Source organism: Sphaerodactylus townsendi, linkage group LG10 (genome assembly GCF_021028975.2).
Source record: "Sphaerodactylus townsendi isolate TG3544 linkage group LG10, MPM_Stown_v2.3, whole genome shotgun sequence".
NCBI classification, from domain to species: Eukaryota; Metazoa; Chordata; class Lepidosauria; order Squamata; family Sphaerodactylidae; genus Sphaerodactylus; species Sphaerodactylus townsendi.
Window position 1 is genome coordinate 10,030,293 of NC_059434.1, and position 23,200 is coordinate 10,053,492.

At 47.4% G+C, this 23,200-nt stretch overlaps 1 protein-coding gene across 1 annotated transcript in view; it reads right to left on the reverse strand.

The window, feature by feature from the left end:
* Window positions 1-23,200, reverse strand: part of PPARGC1A (PPARG coactivator 1 alpha) — an 854,414-nt gene that overhangs the window by 269,145 nt on the left and 562,069 nt on the right. The gene's annotated exons all lie outside the window — the stretch shown is intronic.

The following is a 23,200-nucleotide window of genomic DNA, read 5'->3' on the forward strand; positions in this document are numbered from 1 at the left end:
ATAAGACATCCCCTGAAAATAAGACATAGCGCATCTTTGGGAGCAAAAATTAATATAAGACACTGTCTTATATTCTGGGAAACACAGTAGTTAGATATACCGTATATACTCGTGTATAAGTCGACCCGAGTATAAGTCGAGGCACCTAATTTTACCACAAAAAAACTGGGAAAACTTATTGACTCATGTATAAGTCGAGGGTGGGAAATGCAGCAGCCAGAAGCACAGAGCAGGGTGCCTCTGCCATTCCCCCTCTGCCCCAGGGAGAAGGGAGTTGCCTTCTCCCTGGGGCAGAGGGGGTTCCCTGCTTGGTGCCGCCGGCTGCTGCAGCACTAGAGGCTGTGGCACGGAGCAGGGTGCCGCCGCCATTCCCCCTCTGCCCCAGGGAGAAGGCAGCTGCCTTTCCCCTGGGGCAGAGGGGGTTCCCTGCTCGGCAGCACTGGCTCCCACAGCACGAGAGCCAGTGGCACAGAGGAGGGCGCTGCTGCCATTCCCCCTCTGTCTCCCAGGGAGGCAGAGGTTACCTGCTCGGCGCCCCCCACGCCCCCCCATGGCACCCTCCCACACTTACTCTAGCAAACGGAGCAGGCTTGAGAAGAGACCTGCCTGTTCTTCTTCAAACGACCTGGTGGGAACTATGTTTCCCAGGGTCTCCTGGGAAATGTAGTTCCCAGCAGGCCGTTTGCAGCCTGGAAGGGGACACAGGTAGGCCTCTTCACAAGCCTGCTCCGTCTGTTAAAGTAAGTGGGGGGGGGCGTCGCGGGGTGTGTGCATGCGAAAAATCACTGACTCGCATATAAGTTGAGGGGGTCATTTTTCAGCCTAAAAAAGGGCTGAAAAACTCGACTTATACGCGAGTATATACGGTACTTTTATCTTATTTCATGTTATTTTTATCGAAAAGCAGAAAAACAGTTCTACCCTGTGATGACCAACCAATCCATTGAGAATATGTCTCAGTGGTTTTATGGTCCAGGATGGGGCCTCAGAATAACTGCCCTCCCTCTTCCCCTAATAGCATTGGGACAAAAAAAGGGTGGCTCTTTATCCCATGCAAAGTGGGCAGGAGTTGTCACTGCTGCTGGAAATAAGCAGTCCATCTCCAGATGGGGTAGTTTTTGTTGTTCTATTTCTTCTCCTCCTCTCTCTTCTCCTCCTCCCCCCTTTCCCTCTCCTGGCTTGAGGCAACTGCCCCAGTGCCCACTGACTAACATTTTGACTCAGAGGAAGGCCTGTGGAGGCCATGATGGGGTAGAATACAGTGCCCCTCCCCCCACTCTGGAATCCAGTGCTCCCCTGGACTCCACTCCTGAAGTGAATCTTCCACAGTCATTGGGAAGACTATTATGAGAAGCAGAGGATTGCTCGGCTTGGTGCCCCCATCCACCCCTCAAACTCTGCTGTGCTGCCCCAGCTCAGCTTCTACAGCCCTTCCTCAGTGAGGAAGAGTTTAGAGAAAGATCTCATCAGAGCATGATGCCATCGATCCTGGTCTCCAAAGCTTCCCTTTTCCTCCAAGCAAACTGGTCTCTGTTGGCTGGCGATCAGTTGTAATTTGAGGAGAACGCCATGCTCTACCTGGAGGTTAGCAGCCCTGTGCTATCAAGCTGTTGTGCTGTGTGAAGTTTGGAGCCTGGGTTTTAGATGCCTCCCAGAAAGCTCTGGAGAGCCAGTGTGTTGTAGTGGTTAAGAGAGGACGATTCTGATTTGGAAAACCAGATTTGATTCCTCACTCCTCCACATGAACGGCAGATTCTAATATGGTGGATTTGCTGTCCACTCATACACATGAAGCCTGCTGGGTTACCTTGGGCTAGTCACAGTTCTCTTGCGACTAACTCTGCCCCAGCTGTCTCACAGAGAGATAGGGATGGGATTGTAAGTCACTTTCCCTGCTCCTTAGGGTAGGGAAAAGCAGGTTATAAATCCAACTCTTCTGTTTCTTCTTCCCTCTCTTGCCCTTTGCTGTTGGGTGGTCAAAATGGTCTTTGTGGTCTCCGCGGACAGGTGGGTTTATGGTCATGAGACTGTCGACTCAGCAAGCAACAGCCCTCATTTCTTTACTACACTGTAAGCGGTTCAAGGGAAGTAAACATGAATATGTAATACGTTCCTCCGCTTTCTTAGCCCAGTAATACATTACGCTGGTGAGCTACAGAGACATATATTCCAAAGCAAAAGCAGGGAGTGATTTAGAAATGCCAATAACAATAATGCAATTACAGTTGCAAAACATCTCCGTTGACCAAACAAATCTTTTCTAAAATGCACCTGCAGTATTTCTTGAGCACATTTTAATTAAGTATATATTCAGCATATTTAGTCGGAGACTCAATTAAGCACCAGCAGCATCAAGGAGTGAAATACAGCGACTGCCTTCTCGGGTTTCGTTGCAGCAGCAACTGTGTTTGGAGCAGCTCCCGTGCCGCTCCGAAGTCTGGGGCTCTATTGGCCGATGGCATTGTTAGCTTTAATGCTAATTATGATGGCTCAGGCCGCCCAGTTGCTTGAGATCAGATCTTAATGAAGGCAAAACGTGGAGAGCTTTTCAACCTGCTTTTCCATCACGCTTTCCTCCCCTGTTTTCCTCTTTATTGATGTTTTGCCTGCGTCGGTCTTCTCAATCTCTCTTATGCACACAAACGCATCCACACGCTAATGACCGTGTTAGATTCTTTTGATCTATGTAGAACGAGATCCCTGTACAGTATTTACTGCTCGGCTTTAGACTCTAGTTTATATATCAAGGTGTCATCGTTTCTCCCAGCCAAGCAGCCGAACACATACAGGGGAAGTGACAGTGATATGAAGTTACAACATCCCAACCAGTAAATCATGATGATGCAGAGAAACCGTAACGCGCTGACATAGAGGGGTAGACAGAAGGCAGTTTTAACCCCGCAGCATAAAGCCAGATTGATGACTAGGATAACGGTTTCAGTTCTCAGTAGTTACACGAACGCTCTGGTTGGTAATTGTCCACATAGCTACAAGAGAGGGGACTATGATCTGCCGTAGAAATACCAGAGGGATAAAACCTGAGCAACAACACGTAAAATGCAAACAAGGCTTTGGAATTAAGGAACAGAGCCCTTCAGGGGTTGGGCGGTCTATTAAGCCGAATAAATAAATAAATAGATGGATAGATGGATAGATGGATAGATAGATAGATAGATAGATAGATAGATTGATTGATTGATTGATTGATTGATTGATTGATTGATTGATTGATTGATTGATTGATTGATTGATTAATAATAATAATAATAATAATAATAATAATAATAATAATAATAATAATAATAATAATAATAATAATAATAATAATAATAATAATAATAATAATAATAATAATAATAATATAGCCCAAACTGACTATCTCGAACGTCACAATAGGCTAGCAGCAATGGTGCACTGGAACCTTTGCAAAAAGTACAGCCTGCCCTGTAGCAAGACCTGGTACGAGCACAAGCCAGAGAAGACCACAGAAAATGAAGAAGCAAAAATACTCTGGGACTTTAGAATACAGACAGACAGACACCTGGCACACAACACCCCAGACATAACAGTGGTAGAGAAAAAAACATGTTTGGATCATAGATGTTGCTTTCAATGCCAGTTGACAGCAGGGTAGAGAGGACAAAAAGAGCTGGGGAAAAAGATCCACCAAAAATACAAGGACCTACAAATTGAAGTTGAACGATTGTGGCAAAAAAGAACACCAGTAATCCCACTAGTAGTCGGTGCTCTAGGAGAAATCCCAAGAAACCTTGAAAAGCATCTGGAAAGCCTGAACTTGGACAGAACATCAGTCCACATGCTGCAGAAAGCAGCACTTCTAGGAACTGCACATATTCTACGCAAATACCTCTAATATCCTAGGTCCTTGGGAAGGACTCGATATTCAGAGATGAATTCCAGACACTTGTGCTGTGTTGTTATGTGTATAATAACAACAACAACAACAACAACAACAACAACAACATGTGACCACATCATGGCAGAGACTCAGATTGGGGCGGCACTGCCATTTACTCTGACAGTGTTTCATGATCTGATGTAAACAATGACGGATGGAGGCAACAGCAATTTCAATATTTTGTACAGATATTGAGTTGAATGTAAGAACATGTTGTCAGTCCAACGATCCATCTGGTCCACCATTTTGTTTCTTCCAAATCTTTCTGGGAACCTCATAAACAAGTTGTGAAAGGCAAGAGCCCAGTCATGCCGTTTGCCTTTGAGTCATTGATAACACAAGTTGCCTCTGAAGATGGAAAATCTATTCAGCAAGTGGCTGTTGTGGGTTGTCCTGGCCGTGTGGCCGTGGTCTGGTAGTTTTAGTACCTAACATTTAACGTTAGATGCTAAAACTAACAGACCACGGCCACACAGCCTGGATAACCTACAACAGCCAATTGATTCTGGCCATGAAAGCCTTCGACAATACAATCCATTTAGTCCTCATAAAGCATGGCACGAGATGAATTGAAACTCCATAAACGACCACTGCCAAATCCATTGCCATACATTATTTGAATATATCATCTTAGGTCAGTGTTGTCGAACCTTTTTGAGACCGAGTGCCCAAATTGCAACCCAAATCCCACTTATTTATCGCAAAGTGCCAATCCGGCAATTTAACCTGAATGCTGAGGTTTTAGTTTAGAAAAAAACGGTTGGCTCCCTCTTCCTCCGCCCCACCCGCTTGAGCAGGGGCCAGCCTGCTCTAGCCTCCAGCAAGTCCCGTGCGCACCGCTCTGTGCCTCTCTAGCATCTCTGCCTCCTCTGCGCCCCCCCCCCTCAGGCAGCAGCCACCCAGAGCACAGACACCAGGCCCACCAGCTGAGTCCTTCCTGCTCACCGTGGTGTGCTCACGTCGTGTTCAGTGGCCCAGGCCAGCCTAGATGTGTATGTGTGTGTGTGTGTGGGGGGGTGATTTTCTGCCTCCCACATGATGAACTCTGTGTGCGAGTGCCCAGAGAGAGGACTCCGAGTGCCACCTCTGGCACCTGTGCCATAGGTTCGCCATCACTGTCTTAGGTAATACTTACTAAATTCTTGAGTCTTTTTTTTTAGAAAGAGGTGGAATAGACCAGGGGTTTGCAACTTGTGGCTCTCCAGATGTTCATGGACTACAATTCCCATCACCCCCTGCCAGCATGGCCAATTGGGAATTGTAGTCCATGAACATCTGGAGAGCTGCAAGTTGCAGACCCCTGGAATAGACCATTAAATAATCCCTGAAACAACAGCTGAGTCACATGTTCATTAAGGGAGATATTCACAATCACGACTGTTTATCACACATAATTACAGGATGTGGAGGCTATGCGGGGGGGTCAGATTGGGGGGGGAGCTCCCTGCCCAAGGAGCACCTAGGGCTCAACCCCCTCCCTCCTCCTTGCTATGCCCCTGTCCCCAGGTCCCACCTAGAGGCGGCATCCCTAGACTGAATCCTTGCCTAATGTGACTCCAAGAGCTTCTGAAGAGACAGCCTTTGGAAGGCTGAAAGATGATGGGAATTCCATGTTTGTATAGCGCTAAGGATCACAGTGTCAGGGAAACAGTGGGCCTTTCCCCACTTACCTTAAGCTCCTACTTGAGGAGAGTAGCGCGGGGTCCCCCAGCACTCCCCACGAGAGGGGCGGCGACAGCGCAGCCGCCCCGACGCTGCCGCTGTTGCGCCCCCTCAGCGCGAGGCATCCCTGGCGCTCTTGCAAAGGGCGCCTTTTGATGACCCCGCACAGAGCGCGGGGTCGTGGGGATGCCCGGGCGCGCGCCAGGGATGCCGCGTGCTGGGAATTGCGCTCAGTGACGGCGGCCGAGGGAAAAGTGGGGAAAGGCCCAGGAAGAGACACTTAGCTTGGTATTTATTGCACCGTGTTCTTTTCCCTAAGTCAGTGATGACAGCGTCATAGTCCTTCGGACTGGACTATCGGGCTTGCAGTCGCCTTGTTAGGATGCATTCTACGAGGCATCAGTACCATACCGGAAGATAAAGGAGCAATGGAAGACAGCCATATCACTGTTTATAGTCACAGGAAGGCGAAGGATTCGTTCTTTCTACACTAGCAGTTTATTAACATATGGGGTGTTTTGTTTTGTTGTTGTTTTTTTACAGTTTCCATGTATTGCACTTTTGTTAATAGGCTGGTCCCAGGCATATGGTAGTATTAACACAATGCATATTTGTTTTTAGCATTAGTCATTTCTTTAATGACTTTTCCCCCTAATTGTATCACATTTGCAATTTCTCCTTAATGGAACTCCCATATTTTACTGTTTTAAAACTCTAGAGGATTCCCTTTTTGTGCTGGTACATAATTTACAGTGGCAGCAGCTCCTCCTCCTCCTCTTCCTCCTCCTTCTTCTACCTCTCCTCCTCCTCCCAGGAAAAATGACAACAGGAATAGCAAAATATTTTGCTGAACAAGCAAGGGGGTTAGTGAAGCTGGTCTGTGGGGGTCTGAGGCAGACTTCTGGGGGGCAAGAGACTGGCCATACTGCTGATACAGTTCTTCCGAGAGAGAGAGAGAGAGAGAGAGAGAGAGAGAGAGAGAGAGAGAGAGAGGGAGAGAGAGGGAGGGAGAGAGAGAGAGAGGGAGGGAGAGGGAGAGAGAGGGAGGGAGAGGGAGCGGGAGGGAGGGAGCGGGAGGGAGGGGGAGGGAGCGAGAGGGGGAGAGAGCGAGAGGGAGAGAGAGAGAGAGGGATGGAGGGAGGGGGGGAGGGAGGGAGGGAGAGAGGGAGAGAGGGAGAGGGAGGGAGGTGGAGGAGAGAGGGAGAGAGGGAGGGAGGGAGGGAGAGGGAGGGAGAGAGGGAGAGAGAGGGAGAGGGAGAGAGGGGGGGAAGAGAGAGGGAGAGAGGGAGAGGGAGAGAGAGGGAGAGAGACAGAGACAGAGACTTTGACATTGGGATTCATGGTGCACTCTTACAGTGGCTGGGCTCATTCCTCCAGGGTCGGGCACTGAGTGTAGCCATCAAACAGAGAACCTCCACAAGCCACAAGGGGCAATACGCTCTCCAATATTGTTTATCATCTATATGTACCCTCTTTCCAGATTGATCTGGGGGTTTCGGCTGGATGGCCATCAATATGCTGAGGACACCCAGTTCTATCTGACGATGGACAGCAAGCCACACCCATACATTCTGGCTAGTTTCCTGGAGGCTGTGGTGGGATGGCTGAAAGAAAGATGGCCGAAGTTAAATCCAGCAAGGACGTAGGTCCTATGGCTGGGGAGGTGTGGGGCAGACGGGGAGGACCAGTTACCAATTCTTGATGTCATCCAGTTGTTTCAATAATGTCCTGAATTGGAGAACTAGAACCCCTCCTCCCCCCGAAAATGCATTTCAGCCACCCGGAATGTCTAGGATTAAGGTGTTATTTAAATCACTAGGTGTCTCACCTACGGAATAGGAGAGTATAAATATATATGAATGACACATACATTCCGGGGATCATGAAACTTATGTGGCACATCTATATTATAGTCACCCAGATCGTGACGGTGTTTCGGATATATTTTGAGATCCCAGCTAGTTAAAAATTTGCCCTAAGGTTTACACCAAGGGTGGGCTGACTAATCGCTTCCCATGGGGGGGGGGGCGGGGAACCCTCTGACCAATGGTACAAATGGGGATTCAAAACCAGGTTTCCCAGATGTTTAATCTGACACTGTTAACCACTATAGCACACTGCCTCTTATCTGTTGTGTGAAAAGGGATTTCTTTTTTTCAGAAATCACCATCAGATTCTAGAGGAAAAGGCTGCCTGCCGTGTTTTAATGCAAGAAGCGAGTCTGAAGTTTTTCCAACTGACCAGTGTTCCACAACTTGGAGCTAGCTCTGCAAACTGACATTCGTGCCAACCAGATCAGAGGAATGATGCTTTCAGTTTGGTTGGCCCAGTCAAATGCTTCCAACTGAATGTAGTTTTACACACAGAAGCATCTAATGATCTTAAGAGCAATGTGTGGTACTTAAGGAGTGTGGAAAGGCCCCTTCCGCACATGCAGAAGGGAAAATCCATTTTCGATGCATTTTGCAGCTGTGAGGAATAGCAATATCCACTTGCAAACAATTGTGAAAGTGGATTGAAAGTGCATTATTCTGCATGTGCGGAAGGGGCATAAGAGAGTGAACTGGAGGATCAGAGACCATTACATGAACAGATGAAGAAGCGAAGAAGAGTTTGCATTTATATTCTGCTTTTCTCAACCGTAAGCAGAGGTGGGATCCAGCAGGTTCTCACAGGTTCCCGAGAGTAGGTTACTAATTATTTGTGTGTGCCGAGAGGGGGTTACTAATGGGTGATTTTGCCACGTGATTTTTGCCTTAGTTACGCCCCTCCTCTCACCAGTAGCGCGCAGAACTTGAAGCAGTCTAGCAGGAGGTGCACCAGCGTGTGTGGCAGCCTGCGCCTGCGTGCATTCGTTTCCCACCCAAGGACCAGCGCAACAGCTGCGTTCTTGCCACAGCCCCACTCAGGAATGCCCCGCCCCAGGAATGCCCGGCCATGCCCCCATCGTGCCTCGCCCAGCTCCATTGGCGCTACGCCACAGTTTGAATCCCACCACCATGGGAACCTGTTACTAAAATTTTTGGATCCCATCACTGACCGTAAGGAGTCTCAAAGCGGCTTACAAACTCCCCTTCTTCCCCTCCCCACAACAGACACCTTGTGAGGTAGGTGGGGCTGAGAGAAGTCTGAGAGAACAAGGTCACCCAGCAGGCTTCATGTGGAGGAGCAAGGAAACAAATCCAGTTTACCACTCAAGACTCCACCGCTCATGCAGAGGAGTGTGAAGTCAAACCCAGTTCCCCAGGTTAAAGTGCACCTGCTCTTAACCACTACACCACACCAGCTCTCTCACCACAAAGCTGTCTTGTAGTGGATCAGACCATTGGTTCATCAAGATCAGTATTGCCGATGCAGCTGTCAGGTGGAGGTCCTTCACAACGCCTACTGCCTGGTTCTTTTAACTGGAGATGCTGTGGATCGAACTTGGGGCCTTCTGAATTACAAGCAGATCCTGCACCACTGAGCCTCACCCTCTAGGACAGTGGTGGCGAACCTTTGGCACTCCAGATGTTATGGACTACAATTCCCATCAGCCCCTGCCAGCATGGCCAATTGGCAAGGGCTGATGGGAATTGTAGTCCACAACATCGGGAGTGCCAAAGGTTCGCCACCACGGCTCTAGGACATCCTTTCCCCACCAATCTGACTAAAAGTTCTAGAGGATCAACACCCCTTGAGGGGGGGGGGGGCAGCAACCTCATTCTTTGGTGGTTCCCCGAAGTGGGATCTCGAATGAGAACACCGAAGACCTCGCTGAAAGGCACAGTCAGACGAGCTGGTTTTCAACAAGAAATCGCTGCGACGACTGCAAGCAAAATGCTGGCAGATGTCTTGTAGGATTCTGGTCTGACTCACACTGTTGATGTCACAGTAGCTGCTGTGAATGTATTGAGTGAGCAGACCGGTGGTCTCCAATGTGCCAACCTGCAGCACCAGTTCTACAGATGAGACGAGCAATTGGAGTTTATGGCACATCTGGCCAAGATACAGAGTCGGGTTTCTACTCTTGCGTGCCTCAGCCGTGCCTCTGATGCTGCCTGGGCAAAACCACACCGGGGGGGGGGGGTATTACATATACACAGCAGCACCCACCAGATGGCACTGTCTCATACTTTGAACATTCCCTGTGGTGCACTTAAAACTAGAGCAATTGGATGTTATCCATCCAAATCAGATGGGGAGAACATGCCTCTTGCAAGAACATCTACCTCGTATTAGAACTGTATTCTGTGCGGAGTTTTTCGCAAGTGGTGATTCTGTCAAAATCAGAGTGGGGAGGAGGAGGAGGAGGAGGAGGAGGAGGAGTTTGGATGTATACCTTGCCTTACAGGACTCTCAAAGCAGCATACAACTTCCTTCCCTTCCTCTCCCCACTAAAGACACCTTGTGAGGTCAGTGGGGCTGAGAGAGTTCTGAGAGAACTGCGACTGGCCCAGGGTCCTCCAGCAGGCTTCATGTGTAGGAGTGGGGAAACAAATCCAGTTCACCAGATGAGAGTCCACCACTCAGGTGGAGGAATGGGGAATGAAATAGGAATCAGACCAAAGTCTGCTGCTCGTGTGAAGGCGTGGGGAGTCGAACCTGGTTTTCCGCTCTTAACCACTACACCATTGTTAATACACTGTAAGCTTTGTTTTCTGCCCAAATTTAAATTTTAGATGTCACTCAGATCCTGGGACCTATGGCCTTGGCAAGCAAATTGGAGTGGAAATTTGACTATACCATGCCACTATTTCCATGGGCGTGGGTCACCTTCCCTCCAGGAGTCACTTATAGGAATAAACAACTTCAAAAGACCATTTTCCTTAGCAAGATATTGTGCTCTACAAACAGCAGAACTGGAGAATATGTATAGAAAACCTCCAAGATCCAAGAGGTTGTGCCCTTGCAAACTAAAGTTTAGATCTTGGGAGGTTTTAATTGCTCTTATTTTAATTGTAATCCTGGCCAGTGACTGAATACAATAAACAAATCGCTATACCCTGCTGGGAACCACATTTAATTTGTGCAGTACGAGTTCTATGAGAGCAAACAAAATTCTGTGAAAGGTATCCTGCACCCAGAAAGGCTGGATTCTGCAACTTGTGCAGGAGTGGCGTTAAGAGCTCGTGTATCTAATCTGGAGGAACTGGGTTTGATTCCCAGCTCTGCCACCTGAGCTGTGGAGGCTTATCTGGGGAATTCAGATTAGCCTGTGCACTCCCACACACGCCAGCTGGGTGACCTTGGGCTAGTCACAGCTTCTTGGAGCTCTCTCAGCCCCACCTACCTCACAGGGTGTTTGTTGTGAGGGGGGAAGGGCAAGGAGATTGTAAGCCCCTTTGAGTCTCCTGCAGGAGAGAAAGGGGGGGTATAAATCCAAACTCCTCCTCCTCCTCCTCCTCCTCCTCCTCCTCCTCCTCCTCCTCCTCCTCCTCCTCCTCCTCTTCTTCTTCTTCTTCTTCTTCTTCTTCTTCTTCTTCTTCTTGTGTAAGTGACAGGCATCCATCAGATTTGCATCCATTGTTTTCTTTTGCAAGTTTTAATATTTCAAACAATGGAGTTGAAAGGACAGAAATTTGCAACTGTCTGATATCTTGTGACCAACCCTCCGGATTCTGTGACTTGAGCAGGTTTTTCCCACGAAGTTTTGGCATATTGTCAGCTGTTAGGAGTTAGAAAAGAAACAAGGAAAGTGAAAGTTGAATTTTTCAGAAGCTATTTCCAGAGCTAGCATGGCATAGGGGTTAAGAGCAGGTGAACTTTAATCTGGAAACCAGGTTTGATTCCCCACTCCTCTGCACCAACGGCCGACTCTTATCTGGTGAACTGGGTTTGTTTTCCTGCTTCTATGCATGAAGCCTGCTGGATGACCTCGGGCCCGTCTCAGTTTTCTCAGAACTCTCTCAGCCCTACCCACCTCACAAGGTAGATGAGAGCTGTTGTCTGTTGAGGGGAGAGGAAGGGAAGGAGTTTGTTAGCTGCTTTGAGACTCCATACTCTTGAGAAAAGTAGGATACAAATCCAAAATCTTCTTCTTCTAAGTCCAGATGTAACCTCTATCTGTGGGTTCTGTGGGGCAGAACTTGGAATGAGTTTGCAACAACAAATTTTGAAAACAAAATGGTTTACTTACTTAACATATCACATCAAACATCAACATTTAACATCACACTTCAAGGTCCTGTTCAGGTTGCATTTTCAAGTCCTTATATTTACAGTCTACTGATACTGCGAAGTCCAATTCTTCTTTGCAAGTGGGTTGGCTCCTGAAGACTCCAAGGGCTTGATGAACAGGATTCAACATGATGAAGGTTTCCAGGAGAACTGTCACCCATTACAACCACAAAAAGAAACCCTGAAACAATAAACTCCAACATTTACAACATAGCAAAATTAAACAACTACCTTCCCAGTAGTTCCCAACAACATTGCAGTTACCTTAACAAGGTGTTAAGGGCTTATACAAATCAAGGTCCAAGTCTGGTAGCCTTGTCTCCTCCAAACTACATGAGCTCTGCAGCCTCTTGCTACTATGAGTCTCCACCCCTTTCTGGGTCAACCCATTCTGAGCAGGGGGGTTACACAGACACAGGGACTTCCCTCAAAAGAGGTCCTATTTATGCAAAGGGAAAGAATTCAAGGCGCCGTGTGGAAGCATGGAGCAGGAGAATCATGACGCAACGTGGCTGTTTAGTTTGTGAGTCCATCCAGCCAACCCAGAGTTTGCTCAGCTTTGCATTCGCAAATGAGGACTCTGCTCAGGAAGATCAGAAAGGTCTCCGAGATTATCTTACCAGTAACAGGATTTTGAGATCAGGCTACACTCATCCGTGTGAATGTTTTAGAGCTGAGCTAACGACAGATTTCATATAATATTTTTCATCAAATCCTAGCAGTCTATGTGATTCTTTTAAAAAAAAACACCTTAATATTTAGGTTAATATGCCAAGATGACTGAAATTGCATTTCCAACTAAGAGGAATTGGCGTCAGAGAAGATTACTGTTTTTTGACGCAGACTTGTTTCTTTCACTGAACGTCACAACAGATCAGCGTTAGCGACAGTCAGAAATAAAACTGCTAATGGGGAGGCGCGGTTTTTGGCAGCATATGCTCTTCATTGTTCCTAACCACTTTCTTCCACCTTTGGAGAAAAGGTGCATTTCTTTTTACCTCTCGTAAACACAAAATAAGCCCAAGTAAACAACCAGCTCTCATCTGGTAAGCTTTGCGGTGAGCCAAATCAAACTTTGTCTCGGGAAGGGAAGCTTGGCCTAGGGGGTAGAGCCCCCGCTTTGGATGCAATTCCCCTGCACCACCAGTTAAAAGGATGACGAAACAGGTGATGTGGAAAACTTCAATCTGAGACTCCAGAAAGCTGCTGCCAGACATAGTAGACAGGGCTGACCTAGACAATCAATGTTGTGGCAAAAGTTGCCTGGGTGGGAGATCTCCCCCGGTACCACTTGGTCAGCCGGTGGGGACAGTGGTGGGATCCAAAAATTTTAGTAACAGGTTCCCATGGTGGTGGGATTCAAACAGTGGTGTAGCGCCAATGGGGCTGGGCGGGGCATGACGGGGCGTGGCCGGGGATTCCCTGGGCGGGGCATTAATAATTTCTCTGTTACTGTAAAAAACTCTTACTGTAAAAAAAAGTTCCTAATTTCCAGCGGGTATCTTTCTGTCCATAATTTAAACTCATTATAGCAAGTCCTATCGTCTACTGCCAACAGAAACAACTACTTCTTCTCTAATTGACTGCCTGTCAAATATTTAATACTTTCAAATACTTAATTTTGTTTCTAGAAATCAAAAGAAGGATACTTTCCTTAAACAAGGAACTTTACCATATTTCTAAAACATGTTTTTAAAACAGCCCAACAGGGAGAATTATCCCGTTTTCTACCTTCGCTAACCAGCCACATAGGAAACAACAGGACTTTATGATTTTTGGACCTAATGGAATTTCTAATGGAAAAGCAGACCCAATTAGTAACCCCCTCTCGGCACACACAAATAATTAGTAACCCACTCTTGGGAACTGGTGAGAACCTGCTGGATCCCACCTCTGGATGGGGATCTTATCTGCTCCCAGCTGAGGCTGAGGCCTAAACCCCCATTATTGCAATGACATCACTTCCAGAAGTAAAATAAAAATTAAAAATTGTAAAATAAAATAAAAAACCAAATTGAAGGGCGAAATGCAAAATAATGCAACACTAAACTTAATTCCCATAAAGTGAAAACCAGCTTATTATTATATCAAGACCACAAATGTGGCTTGAAGCATTAGCGCAAACCGAGAATCCCACCGCATGTAACATGGAGAGGCATCTATAATGGAAGCAAAGTCCAATAGTATGACCAACAAAGTTCAGAAAAGTTCAAGTATGAGTTTGCCAGTCAATTCTTTTCCCACTCATGGAGTGAGCCCACTGCCTCAGCTTTAAGTTTTTAGCTTGCCCTTGATTCTTCCAGAACAATATTGAAAGACTAATTAAAGTATGTGTTCCTGGCACTGGGTAAGCTGTGCTTTTTATCCAGTGGTGGGATCCAAAAATTTTAGTAACAGGTTCCCATGGTGGTGGGATTCAAACAGTGGCGTAGCGCCAATGGGGCTGGGCGGGGCACAACAGGGGCATGGCTTGGCATTCCGGGGGTGGGGCATTCCTGGGCAGGGCTGTGGCAAGGATGCAGCCGCTGCGCCGGTCCTTTTAAGCGGGAAACGAATGCACGCAGGCGCAGGCTGCCACGCACGCCGGTGCACCTCCTGCTAGACTGCTTCAAGTTCTGCGCGCTACTGCTGAGAGGAGGGGTGTAACTAAGGCAAAAATCCCATGGCCAAATCACCAATTAGTAACCCCCTCTCGGCACACACAAATAATTCGTAACCTACTCTCAGGAACCTGTGAGAACCTGCTGGATCCCACCTCTGTTTTTATCTCTTCTAGCGCTATGGCAGATGCCTGGGTATTTGGGGACAACTCTATGGTAGAAGCTGTTTTTACCATAGAGTTCTGTCCAAATACCAGAGCGCCTCTCATGTTGTCAGCAACGTCACTTCTAGAAGTGATGTCATCAAACTGATAGGCGAGGTCTAGGCTTCAATTTGCAGTTCCCCTTGCTGTGGGTATCTGGCAACCAAAGTTCTGGCAACCAAAGTGCTGGCTCAGTACCAGGCAATTTGGTGGGTTCATATGTATTCATCTTCATTGTGGTACTTTCTCTAGCATAACTATAACAAAGGTTGAACAGAAGGCAAATTCTAACTATGCACTATAACCGTGGTGGCAAACCTATGGCACTCCAGATGTTCATGGACTACAATTCCCATCAGGCCCTGCCAGCATGGCCAATTGGCCATGGTGGCAGGGCCTGATGGGAATTGTAGTCTATGAACATCTGGAGTGCCATAGGTTCGCCACCACGGCACTATAATGTTTATTTTCTTCATGAGCTGCCCAAATCGACCCACCAGATCGACAGGAAGACGTTTCGCTTATTTACTAGCTGCATCTTTAAAAATACAAGGCTGCCTTTACATTCCGTTAATATATGTGGCTCCCCACACCCCCTCACAACCCTGGAAACCCTCTAGAAATACATGCAGGTTATCCGAGCTGCATATTAAGCAAAATTGATTTATGTTCCGAGAGTTGGTGCTACAATGAATAGCAAACAAATTCATTACGGTGGCATAAAAATATCAACCCAAATTACACCCAGTATTTTATTAAAGCTCACAGAGCCATCCCAAAAAAAAAAATAATGTAGGTTAATAGTCATTATTATTACTACATAAATAGTCAGGCTGCAAGGGGAAAAATAAAAGCTGCACGCGTTTCCGTGCACTACGGCTTGCTCAAGAGCACTTGGAAGTCGGTGGGAATTGCGGTATAATCAGGTTTGGGCTCTACCTGGTCTCGACATGGTGGGTGCAGTTTGGAGACAGTCCGATGTTGTTGTTTTAAAAACTATGTCAATAGGATCGGAGTCAGGAGGGAAGGGAGCATGGTGGAGCCTGGTTTTGTCAGATCTGAGAAGCTAAGCAGAGCCAGTCCTTGGAAGGGAGACCACCAAAGAAAACTCTGCAGAGGAAGCCAATGGCAAACTGGCCTTGAAAGCCCCTTGCTGGGGACACCGTAAGTTGGCTGTGGCTTGCTGGCGCTTTATGTACTCACAGGCCCTTTCCCCACTTACCCTTGTCGGAGGGTTGCTGCGCGCAATTCCCAGCGCATGCGATTCCTGGCGCGTGCCCCGGCTTCCCCATGACCCCGTGCTCTGCGCAGGGTCATCAAAAGGCGCCATTTGAAAAGGCGCCAGGAATTATGCGTGCTGAGGGGGCGCGAGAGAGGCAGCGTTGGGGCGGCTGCGTTCTCGCCGCCCCTGAAGTGGGGAGTGCAGCTGGACCCCGCGCTACTTTAGGAGAGTAGCGCGGGGCTTAAGGTAAGTGGGGAAAGGGCCACAAATAGGACCAAAGTCAAGCTGATTATGGATATAGCCTGTCTCAGTGATGGCGAACCTATGGCACTCCAGATGTTTATGGACTATAATTCCCATCAGCCCCTGCCAGGGGGCTGATGAGGATTGTGGTCCATGAACATCTGGAGTGCCATAGGTTCGCCATCACTGGCCTAACTTGTTTTTTGGAAGGTGAGTAGTTCATCATTATAAAATCAGGAAAAAAAATAGACATATTTCCAGTTCAAAGATCAACCCCGGAAATGCTATCCTGAACCTAAATCTAATCCCCATCATGAACAGACTATGGGTTTTGCTGAGTTTCCACCTTTGATGCCGAAGCAGCACATTCCCATTTGCTATTTTTTTTAAAAAAAAAATACAGAAAAACTATGTCTTCCCACTGGATTTTAAAGTCTCTCTGGGTAAAATCAAACTTTTGAATATGTTTTAAGAGAGACCCTATCATACCCAATATGCACTAGCCCTTCATGTACAAAAAGTTATTTATCTGCTGCACCATCATGTACAAAAAGTTATTTATCTGCTGAGATGAAATTATACCTAAATGGGTCTGCGCAAAACACAGGACCAACGCAGATATTGGCAGTGCCTGTTCACAGAGGCAGGAGAGAGAAAAGACGGTTCTTCACAATACAAATAACTCTGCCCACAGCGCCTGAGCAGAGCATATATGCAAATACAGTTTCGCCTTATTGAAGGGGAGGCACCGCGCACCATATGGCCGTTCGAAGAGAGCTGGTGATATTAGCGAGGAGAATTTTCCTTTTAAACACACAAAAAGGCATGCAAGCAAGAGGACACCTGGACCAATAAAACGCAACAGAATCTGAATAGGAAACCCAAGTGCCAAATTGCTAAGGGGAGTCTGAGCCAAAGGGGGGAAAAACTGCATTACGTTTCAGTTGCTGGGCGCAATCCAAGCATGGAAAGGCAAAAAAAAATGCAATACATTTTTACCTACAGAAAAAGAAGCTTGGAAATAGGCGTTCCGAAGATGAGATCATCACATTTTATTTCCAGTATAAATCACACACACAAATCATGATCTTCATCCAGATATCACTCGCCAGGAGGATTCAAGGGGTTAATGCGTTTATTACTTGATGGCTGCTCATATGCAAATTGGCTACCACAAGAGACAGAACTCTCCGGACACTCCTAAGGGTAATGATTATCACTGGAGAGAAGTCATGCATTCAGTAGCTGGCCAACAAGTGTATGGTAAAGGGGAAACAGGAATAAAGTATAGAAAATCAAGCAAGGACCATATACATGCATGCAATCATCCCCCTTCCACTGGTTTCCCCTTCTTTAGACCCAGATTTCCTTGGAAAAATTCACACAGCCATATATAATTTTGAAGGTCGTTTCCTTTCTACTCCTCACTTCCTCAACATTTGGATACAGGATTCAGTTGAGCTAGACTAGAGGCTCATGTTATAAACAATCATTCGCAGACTTGCAGTGCAATGCTAAACAGAGGGCGTTTTCCCACTTACCTTCTGCCCCGCGCTACTGTAGGCAAGTAGCGCGGGGTTCCCCGGCACTCCCCACTACAGGGGCGGCGACAACGCAGCCACCCCGATGCTGCCGCTGTCGCGCCCCCTCAGCGCGCGACATTCCTGGCGCCTTTTGAAACGTCGCCTTTTGATGACCCTGCGCAGAGCGCGGGGTCGTGGGGAAGCCCGGGCGCGCATCAGAAATGACGTGCACTGGGAGTAGCGTGCAGCAACCACTCACCCAGGTAAGTGGGGTAACGACCAGAGTTATACCCTTCTGCATCCTTTGAATTCAACTGGCTTAGCATCTCAGCTCCCTGTAAACAGTAAGAGTTGACTGAAAACAAATAAAGCCCTTTCAGAATGAGGGCAATGCATTAAGTGCTATGAGATCCCAGCTGATCAGGTCAGTTATGACCGTCATTTAGCATGGGCAAAACACTTCTGATGCTATTTCCCCAAATAATGACTTGTGGGAGAGCGGGAACACATTCCGATACCACATTTCAATACCACTGAAATACTTGGAGAAAAGTCCTCTACAGGTCCAGTCTAGAATACGCTGTTGCTTTGATCCAAGGAGCTCCCATATGTTGCTAGAGGCTCTCCCATATGTCACTGGAGAAACTAGAGAAGAAGTCCCAGAACACCACTGCCGCTGGTCAGCACTGTCCTGCAATAATAGGCCGCCTCCGCACAGCACAATCAACCAGTTTCTTACAATCTAGGTTTGTTTTATCCCAGTTTTTCCCTTCGCATGGCTGCCCACTTGGTGAAGGAAACCAGTGAAGATCAGGAGGAAATACTCCAATGTCTTTCGCACAAGCCCAGGTCGTTTGTATTTACATTGCAAGCGTATCCAAGCATGCCCGGTGTCCCGTGTTCTGATTGGCTGTTGTTTTTGAGTGGCAGCTTGAGTGCATTTGCACCGATATAGCATATCCTCCCACATAATACTAAAACTCATGAACTTGCCTTGGACATTTGGGAGGTGGAACCTGGGGAGGGCGGGGTTTGGGGAGGGTCTTCAATGTGATATAATGCCGTAGATTTCTCCTTCCAAAGTGGCCATTTTCCCCAGGTGAGCTCATCACAGCCACCTGGAAATCAGTTGAAATCCAAGCAGATCTCCACCTTCCACCTGGAAATTGGCAAGCCTAGTTCTACGGTAGGGGTGGCCAACCTATGGTGCTCCAGATGTTCGTGGACTGCAATTCCCACCAGCCCCTGCCAGCATGGCCAATTGGCCAACAGCAAGGGGCTGATGGGAATTGTAGTCCACGAACATCTGGAGCACCATAGTTTAGCCACCCCTGTTCTGTGGGATTTAATTCTTCCACGAGTGTTTTGTTTCTTTCCTCTCGTGTTTTAGCCCAGGCTGCTTACCCAGCGTAACCTATCAAATATAATGTGATCGCGCAGACTCCACAGATAGCCAGACGCGTTTGAAAACATGTCACAATCCCTTGGGAGGGGCTAGAGACCAGAGCCTCTCCATATACCCCTTTCCCCGCACAAAACAGACAAAACAAAGGCCTGCATTGGAAGCTGTCAATAACTCAGAACCATGAGGGTTTAAAAAAAATGCTTATTAAATTTTTAATTTGCAGATTATTGACTGTACGCCCCATAATGGCTTCAGACGAAAAGGCAGAGGGATCTATGCCAGACATCTGACATAATTCCATGTTCAAAAACAAAACAGCAACGATGGACTTGGAGGTCCCTTAATTATACCACAATTATTATATTAAAAAAAACAAAGGATTCCAGCAACACAAAGCTCACTCTTGCTCCCTTGGATAGCCCCAGCTACATTTTCATCAAACTGAAAAAAAAAAATCCCCTGTCAATTATATAGCGTGTGGGAGGGAAGGGATCAAAAGCTCTAAGTGGTGCTAACAAAAAAAAATGAGTGATAGAGACACAGGCATTTTGGCATCTGAAAGGGCCACCTTTTCTAGTTGCAGGCTGCTGGGGAAATAAATAGAACCCCCCGATGCTGGAGATCGTCTACCACACTAGGCACCGTGCCAAAACGTTCCTTTCTGGCCAGACATTTCGCTCAGGGGCTCTCCTCTTTTTAATTTGCTTTGACACTGAGGACTGTTGCGTGAACCCCCATGCTAGGCTGCTAAATGTCATTTCGTGCTGCTTTTGATGCCCTGGCTTGTTTCTTACTGATAATTTTTATGCTGGGGGTTTTAATGATTCGGGTGCGTATTTTTTTTTTGTTACTTGGAAGTTGCTTTGGGAGCGACTGACCCAAGGCCACCCTGGGACATGGACAATATATACCTCACTAAACATTTCCATCTCACTGGACGCAGTGTGTAACATATTTCTCTCTGTGATACACCTCTCAAGATGCCAGCCACAGATGCAGGCGAAATGTTAGGAACAAGGTCCACCAGACCAGTGGTGGGACCCAAAAAGTTTAGTAACAGGTTCCCATGGGGGTGGGATTCAAACAATGGGGCTGGGCAGGGCACGACGGGGGCATGGCCGGGCATTCCGGGAGCGGGGCATTCCTGGGCGCGGCTGTGGCAAGGATGCAGCCGCTGCGCCGGTCCTTGGGCGGGAAACAAATGCACGCAGGCGCAGGCTGCCACGCACGCCAGCGCACCTCCTGCTAGACTGCTTCAAGTTCTGCGCGCTACTGCTGAGAGGAGGGGCGTAACTAAGGCAAAAATCACATGGCAAAATCACCAATTAGTAACCCCCTCTCGGCACACACAAATAATTAGTAACCTACTCTCGGGAACCTGTGAGAACCTGCTGGATCCCACCTCTGCACCAGACCATGGCCACACAGCTCAGAAAACCCACAACAACTAGACTTCTCTCTGTGATACACCTCTGAAGATGCCAGGGACAGATGCAGGTGAAATGTTAGGAACAAGATCTCCCAGACCACGGCCACACAGCCTGGAAAGCCCACAACAACCAGTTGAGTCCAGCCGTGAAAGCCTTCGACAAATCACTGACCCAAGGTCCCCCGGCCAGCTTCCATGACAAGAGTGAGGATTCAAACCTTAATCTCACGTATCCTACGTGGCATTCCAGCCACCATAACATCTCGTCCTCATTGCTGAGTTGTGAATGGGCCACGGGGTGAGCAATTAAGCCCAATGCTTGCAGATAACTACACAGATGGACGCACCAAGACAACTCAAATTACTTTTGAAACGCTTATGCACCCCCTTTTACAGTTGTGCCTATCTCCAGTTGTGCCAATTCAGCAAGGGCAGCCACACAGTTCAGAGCCTTGGGCCAAGGAAAGAAGAAGAAGAGTTTGGATTTATATCCCCCCTTTCTCTCCTGCAGGAGACTCAAAGGGGCTTCCAATCTCCTTGCCCTTCCCCCCTCACAACAAACACCCTGTGAGGTAGGTGGGGCTGAGAGAGCTCCGAGAAGCTGTGACTAGCCCCAGGTCACCCAGCTGGCGTGTGTGGGAGTGTACAGGCTAATCTGAATTCCTCAGATAAGCCTCCACAGCTCAGGCAGCAGAGCTGGGAATCAAACCCGGTTCCTCCAGATCAGATACACGAGCTCTTCACCTCCTACGCCACTGCTGCTCCTCACCTTTGCAATCATTAGGGCTGCCAACCTCCAGGCGGCACCTGGAGATCACTCACTGTTACTCCTTTTTCGGCAGCAGAGAAAGCCGAATCCAACCCTATATCTCTGTGTTATCCGGGTCAGGAATTGCAACTGACTTGCCTGCCAATGGTATCAGTATAACTCCATATTTTGATGCTCTCTGAAATGATGGTACCCCAAACTGTCGTTATGATTGTTATCTATGGTTACCCGGCAAACAAAGAAAATGACACCAAATGCTGTGTTAAAACACATGGATTGATTTTCCTCCAAACGGCAGCATTTGATGCAAATTACATGCTTCTATTATTATTTAGCTTTCACTGCTTCTCCTGGCCCTTTGAGTTGGGGAGGGGGGTAATCCAGAGGAGCAATAGATGGTGGAATAAGTCTGCCAGTTCCAGCTTGGGGAAATTTCTGAAATATGCCGAATATGTCTAATAAAGGTCTCTGGATCTGAAATTCCTGGAGATTCGGCGCTGGAGCCTGGGCAGAGCAGAATGTGGGGAGGGATCTCAGCCAGGTATGATGCCTCAGAATCTACCCTCAAAGGCTATCCTTTTCCTCCAAGGAACTGATTTCTATGGTCTGGAAATCATTTACAAATGATTCCAGGAAAACTCCAAGCCACACCTGAAAGTTGGCAAATGTCTGGTTGAGGGACAGCAAGAGAAGCCTGGGGGGGGGGAAGGAGGAGGAGGAGGAGGAGATGGAGATGGAGATGGAGAAAGAGAAGAAGAAGAAGAGGAGGAGGAGGAGGAGGAGGAGATGGAGATGGAGATGGAGATGGAGAAAGAGAAGAAAAGAAAAGAAGAAGAAGAGGAGGAGGAGATGGAGATGGAGAATGAGAAGGAGGAGAAGGAGGAGAAGGAGAAGGAGAAGAAGAAGAAGGAGAAGAAGAAGAAGAAGAAGAAGAAGAAGAAGAAGAAGAAGAAGAAGAAGAAGAAGAAGAAGAAGAAGAAGAAGAAGAAGAAGAAGAAGAAGAAGAAGAAGAAGAAGAGGAGGAGGAGGAGGAGGAGGAGGAGGAGGAGGAGGAGGAGGAGGAGGAGGAGGTGGTGGTGGTGGTGGTGGCGGTGGCGGTGGCGGTGGCGGTGGTGGTGTTTGGATTTATACTCTGCCTTTCTCTTCTGAAAGGAGACTCAAGGCAGCTTACAAACTTCTTTCTGTTCCTCTCCCCACAGCAGACACCTTGAGAGGCAGGTGGCGCTGAGAGAGTTCTGAGAGAACTGTGACTATGCAAGGTCACCCAGCAGGAATGTAGGAGCAGGGAAACAAATCCAGTTCACCAGATAAGAGTCTGCTGTTCATGTGAGGAGTGGGGAATCAAACCTGGTTCTCCAGATTAAAGTCTTCCTGCTGTTAATCACTACACCATGCTGGATATCATTTTTTTAAAAGTATGCTTTCCTCCATTGTGCTGATTGGTTTTTACTCTAAATGCACCAAACAGTGCATTGCCCACAGCCAGTCTCTATGCTATAGCCACATCTGGTCCAACCCCTCTGACAGAGAGGGCATTTGCACACTTGTGGCCTGCATCACAGTGAGCTTACATTCCCTCTGGGTTAGATTCTCAGTTACCCATTCATTTTGGCCTCTTCTGAACTCATCACGCCTCAGGTAAGAGAAGTCCCACAGTTTTCGAAACCTGATAGAGTGTGACTTTTCCTCTTCCTTTGTTTTCCCTCCAAAGGGAATAAGGATACTTGGGTTTTTTCTCTCCAGTCCATTTCCCCCCGCCCATTTAATAGCTTTTCCGGACACACTGTGCTTTTTTAATTTTCACGCTGCTGATCTACCTATCATTCAACAGACCAGTGAAATTGTCATGTTTTAGTGATGTATTTTTGTTGGTTTTAACAGTTTTTAAGATGTGATTTTATGACAAATGTTTACAATTTACTATCTGCCTTGGCAGCCACTTAGGAAGTCAAAAAGGCAAGGTATGTATTTTAGAAATAAATGTTTAACATTAATGATCAGTCTATGGTAAACTTTTTTGTTAGGACAAACATTCTGTCCTGTGAGACTGAAGGGATACAATTCAG